This window comes from Triticum aestivum, chromosome 5A (genome assembly GCF_018294505.1).
Source record: "Triticum aestivum cultivar Chinese Spring chromosome 5A, IWGSC CS RefSeq v2.1, whole genome shotgun sequence".
Classification (NCBI taxonomy): domain Eukaryota; kingdom Viridiplantae; phylum Streptophyta; class Magnoliopsida; order Poales; family Poaceae; genus Triticum; species Triticum aestivum.
The window spans coordinates 42758321-42764494 of NC_057806.1; positions in this window are offsets into that span (position 1 = coordinate 42758321).

The window sequence follows — 6174 nt, forward strand, 5'->3', positions numbered from 1 at the left end:
GGTCGACCTCCTCCGACGGGGGCACGGGATGTCGGGGGCCACGACGCGGAGGGGAACGACCAGCTACGGAGGCTGGTTGCGCGAGGCCTCCACCTCCTTCTCCGCGGCCGCCGCCTCCGCCCGGGCCTTGGTCGCCGCGTTGGCCTGCTCCTTCGCCGCCTGGGCGGTCCTTCGCTCCGCCGCCTCCCGCTCCTCCCGCGCCTCCCGTGCGTTCCGCTCCGTGGCCTCCATGAGGTTGGCGCAGGGATCCATGCGGCGGGAGCCTGAGGACCCTCTAGTCGGCCCGACTACGGAGCCGCCAGGACCTCGCTCGAGGGAAAGCGGTGCCCTGCCCGGCGAGCAAAGAAAAGTTTAGAAGAGCCTCAATCAAAGAGGACAACAAAAAATACAAGACGTTTGACGCTTACGCCGAGATCGCCTGCGGCTGTTTCACCGCCTTGCGAAAGCGGGCCGCCTTCACGGCCGCCTCATCCCGCTTGGTCGCCGCCGTGGAACCCTTGGATTTCTTCGGCCGGCTGCCGAAGTAGGTCGACGCGGCCGGCGTTTCTGCGCGCCGCCACAGGCAACCGGCGCGGCAGACGGGCCCGTGCCTTGATGATCAAGCGCCGGCTGGCGGTGCGGAACGACTTCGACCTCGTCATCGTCCGCCCAGTCCTCGAGGCCGGCCCCGAGGCCCGCGCCGCCTGCCTCGTCGCCTTCCCCCACGACGGCATCTTCCATGGCGGCCGCTCCCAGGTCCGGATCATCGACGTCGTCCACCGTGCGGTCGGGGAGGAGCTGGCGCTCTACCCCTGCGGCCCCGGCCGTCGGCGGAAGAAGAGGGTTCTGCTGAGGACAAACTGATTGATCAGTAGTCGGCCATCATGAGGCCGGCTACAAAAAGGAAGAAAATAAGAAAAATTTACAGCAGGCGGAGGGTTGGCGCGAGAATACGGCCCCTTGCCGTATCGCCAATCCTCGGTGAGCTTGCAGTTGGAGATGTAGTTCACCATGTAAGACACCTCAACATGAGGCATCTCCCCGGCACGAGTCGAAGCGGCCGCTCATCTGACAAATCATGTGAGGCCGGCCTTGGAGCGGAAGTACTCGGCGCTCCATGAAGGCGGCCACCAGGTCGGCTCCGGTCAGGCCCTCCGACTGGATCATCACCCGGAGCCGGGCGACGGCTGCGTTCCCGGCCTAAGACAACGACCTGGCCCGATAGCTCCACGAGGGTTGCCTCCCAGCCGGCGGGCCGGCTACATAAGCCGGCAGGTTGACGAAGTCGCCTTGCTGGGCGATGTTCTTCACGTAAAAATAGGACTTCTGCCAGAGCTTCATCGACTGGATCAGCGGGATGGGCGGGAACGGATTGTTCTCGCCCGTCCGCCTCATGGCGATGAAGGCTCCGCAGGGGGCGGGCACGCCCGCAACAACGGTGCCGAGTTTGCACTGGAAGAATTCTCCCTAGAGCTCGAGAGTGGGGAGAACCCCAAGAAAGCCCTCGCACAGGGTGATGAAAGCCGACAGCAGCATCACCGTGTTGGGTGTGAGGTGATGCGGCTGGAGGTGGTAAAACTCAAGAAAAGCGCGAAGGAATCCGCTCGCCGGGAGGCCGAAGCCGCTCAGGCAGTGCGAGCGGAAGATTACCCGCTCGCCCTCCTCCGGTGCCGGCGAAATCTCCCTCACCGGTGCACGACGAACCCGCACGTAGTTCTCGCCCAGCAGACGCCGCGTCTGGCGGAGGAACTCAACATGGTCCTCGTGGACGTTGGAGCCGTCCCACGAGCTCGACAACACCATGGGAGCGACGCGGCGAGGAACAAGGCGATGCGACGGCGGAGACATGCACGACCCCGCTACGGTGGGACCGAAGGAACCGAGAGGTCCGACGGCGGAGCGGCGCGGCAATGGGTCGCTGCGGCGGCGGAAGGAAGGAGAAGGAAGGTGAGAAAGGGTGGAGCGAGGGAGAGTGTGCGAGCCTCTGCCGCTCCCTCTCCTCCCCCTACTTATAGACCCGCGCGGCGGAGCCGAGGAGGCATGGTGTGGGGGAATGTGGGATCAACTGCGCCCACTCCCCCACGTCCCGTGATTATTGCGCCCTGATGACGAAATGAAACCGCCGCGGGAAGGCGAGCGATCCGTTGTGGGCCGCAGAAGATCCGCGCTTGGGCCGAGGTCTAGAACTGGCAGGCCCGGGCCTGCGGCGGCGTCCCATCGCGCGCGTGCGTTGGCAGGTTTCCCTTGCCACGTGGCCCACGGGGTGGCGCGTGGTCAGCTCACAGGCCGACCCACGTTCCCGCCTACAAGATACGGAGCTTTCCGAAGACGGCACGCATAAGCAAAGCCGGCTCCTCAGGATAGGAAGCTGACCAAGCTTCTCGTCCCTTTGTCAGCCTCGAAACTCGATCAGCTTCGGGGACTACTGTCGGAGTAAACGACCACGGGTAGCCTAGCCGGCTCCCCCTGGCCCTTCTAAAAAAATTACGAGCCGATCCGGCCCTCAAGAATCCAAGACGTGGGGCCGCCTTCCCCTTGCCGGCTGTCTCCCAGGACGACTATCGGAAGGCGGCCCGGCTTTAGCCCTTATGAAGAAAGCCGCGGGAGGGCCGGCTCCAAGAAGCTGACCGCGAGAGGCTGACTCCCACAAAGCGGTCAAGAACGTACCCTCGAAGTCTGCATCCACATAACGGTGATGTGGCGGGGCGTGGCTACAGTAAAGCCTGCCACCCCCGAATCCCAGAGCACGTCTGGCACAGTGCGCCATACGGGGTGGCCATGACCCGTCCGGCGCGGCACTATTGCCATGTTGACCCTGATGCCACCCACGACGGGCTGTCAGCGCGGCCCATGGGTAGTGGGCCCCTTCAGGCAGAGAGACACCCGAAGGCGGCCAGGCCTCCCCCAGTCGGCCCAAGACAGGGCCGGCTCCCCACAGCTGGCTTGCTTCCTCCCTCGAAGGAGACGCCCCATTAAGGAGACAAGACGAGGTGAGGCTACAGTGATCGCCCGCCGGGCGGCGGCACTGTAGCCACGCTTACCTTGGCGAAGCCCTCGTCACCAGGTTTGAGGCAACAATAACTAGCCACCGACAAGGCCCTGGACAGTGGGGCCTGCCTGTCGACCAAGGAGCCGGCAGCCGGCGGGACCCACCAGCCGGCGGGCCCCAGCAGCCGGCGCAGAAGCCCGCGAGCGTAGACACAGACGGCTAGGGCCCATGCCCAACCGGATTACCATTGTACCCCCGGGGGTGGGCCTATATAGACCCCCCCGGGCACCCATGCAAAGGGTTGATCTGAGCTAGTTTTAGACACCACATAGAGAGGAGAGGAGAGCTAGCCGTGCCCTTCTTCTTCTTCTCGCCAAACAGCTCAAGGAGCATCTTGTAGCCACTCGTTCATCTAGTGATCATGCGGAGATCCCGCAGAGCAGCAGCAGGGGTGTTATCTCCACGGAGAGCCCTGAAGCTGGGTAAGATTCGCCGGCGTGCATGTCTTCGCCTCATCCCGCTTCGAGGCACCGGCGACGTCTTACTGGCTCCCATAATGATAAGCCACCCGTTGGCATATGTCGCACCTACCACCGACACTCACTATGACATCATTTTGCACCGTGGTTGCATTGATGACATCCACAATACATTTGTGTGCACAATGAATGATTTTGCTCCCATGAATGCTTTACATATCATTTTACATCATTTGGATAAGCATCTCATGCATTTTCATGAATAATTCCTTTGGACGAACTCGATGGACACCTTGTGTGCGTTAACCATTGTATTTCTGAGTGTCATTTGTGTTTGCTCTTCTTGCATGTATACCACTCCGGCGACACCTTGGAGTACTTGGATTGCGCAATGTCTTCAACTCCGTCCAACTACAAGTCCGTCCACAACTACTGTTTCCATGGTGATGAGGATCACGATCCGAGGTCGGGTCTTTCCCAAGGGGGGGGGGAGATGATGCGGAGCATCCCACGTTCATCCCCATGTACACTCCGACTACTCTCCAAGCCCTAAGAGAACATAAGACGGGACCTCATCTATACACCATTGGACACAAGGTGAACTCGCTCCTCTTCGAACCATCACTTTCCATACGTGAGACATGGCTACTACCTCAAACATGTGTGATATGCATGATCAGGAACCAAGAGGAAGACCATGGACAAGAAGGCGAGGACACCAAGCACGAGGAACGAGAAGAAGAGCTACGGAAGAAGCTCCAGCCACCGGACGACCGGTCGGGACCGGACGTCCGACGCCTGAAGACCCACCGGATGACCGGCCCGGACCGTACGACCGGCAATCCGCACCCGAGCCAAACGAGCGGACGTCCGACAGGTCCCGGACGTTCGACACACTCCAACGACCGGATGTCCGACCGTCTCCGGAAATCCAGCGCCACGTTAACCGAGCCAAAACGCCGGACGTCCGACAAGTACCGGACGATCGGACCCTCGTGAGCCACCGGACGTCCGGTACCCGTCGGACGTCCGATGCCTGTCTGTGCACAGTGTATCGGGCCGAGCCCATGTATCCCTTCGCCCTCACTTACCCCTTCATGGCCCTAGACTATATATACTCCTCCACCTCCACCATTTGAGGGTTAGCGTTGGTTTAGCTCATACTTAGAGATAGAGCTTCGCTCATCCACATCGGATCTACTCCTCGTGAGAGACCGCGGCCTCTTCGGAGAAGATCCCTTTGGATTCAAGACCTCCTTTTGGAGAAGAACATCAAGACCTCCTCACGGAGAAGACCGGCTACCTTTGTATTGTCCATTGTTGACTTTGGATCTTGTATCTCACCTTTGTGTTCATCGATCTAGCGCATGTGTGATCTATTCTTGTTGGTTGAGTGATTCTCTCGTGTTTCCTCTTGTGTTTTCCCTTGTTTTCCCCTCGTGTTCTTCGCGTTCTTGGACGGGATCCGCTCCTTTCATGAAAGATCGGCCCCTAGGGTTCCTACCCTACACCATCTTGGTATCATGAGCCACATTGATCACGATTTCGGAGCCTCCCCCACCATTTTCTAGCCTTTTTTTGCTTGATTTCGTCCTAAATTCGAAAATCCCCACCAAAAATAGCCCCAATTTTTTTTCTGATTTGTTGGTTTGATGATGTTTTGTTGATTTTGATCCATGGATTTGCTTGGTTTCGAGTGGATCTAGCATCTCCCCAAGTTTCCCCATCTTTCATCCACGAAATCTCATCAATTTTGACCCCAAAATCCCCAAATTCCGCCCAAATTCGCATCCCGAATCTCGGATCTGGAGTTGACCCCGATACACCGGACAACCGTCACCTTACCGGACGTCCGGAGCCGCAGGAACCACCGGACGTCCGACCTTACCAGACGACCGGAACCCCCTAACCCGAGCAGAATCAGCGGATTTCCGACCCGACCGGACGTCCGGCGACCGGACGACCATTTTTTCCGGCCTGTGGAGGGGCACCACGTGAGGTGTCGGCGGCGAGGGCGTGATGCTGCACACGCTTCTTGACCCCCTTCATCCAGCGCTCCTCCAACCGCATGTACGCCACAAACTTGGGGAAGGAGGGCTCCGGCATCAAGGTGAGGTTGGAGGCGGCGTTGCCGAAGTCCTCGTTGAGGCCGGCGGTGAGCGTGCTGAGGAGGAGGTCGTCATCCACCTTGGCTCCAATGTCGCGGAGCTCATTCGCCAATGTCTTCAGACGGCGGCAGTACTCATCAATGGACTGTTCATCCTGGTGATAGTGAAAAAATTCCTGCTGCAACAAAACGTGGCGCTGAAGCTTGTTGTCGGTGAAGAGGCCGTTCAGCTTGACCCACAGGGCATGTGCTTCGTCGCCTGCGCTCACGACCGTGTGGAACAAGTCCTTGGAGATGGTGGTGAAGAACCACCGGATGATCGTGGCGTCGATCGCAGTCCACTCGGCGTCGTCCATCATGGCGCGGGAGTCCACGGTGCCATCCACATGATCCACGAGGTTGTTCTCGCGGAAGAGCAGCGAGAAGTACGTCTTCCACGCGAAGTACGTGGAGTTGGAGGCGTCGAGGACCACGGGGACGCGTGCATGGACGTTGATGTCGTGGATCTCAGCAGGGTCGACGACGAAGGGGTTGGAGTAGGTGAAGGCGTTGGACGACATGGCTGCGAGGTCGTGGGGAGGGAGGCGGCTTGGCTTGGGGAGAAGCGGCGCGACGGTGGA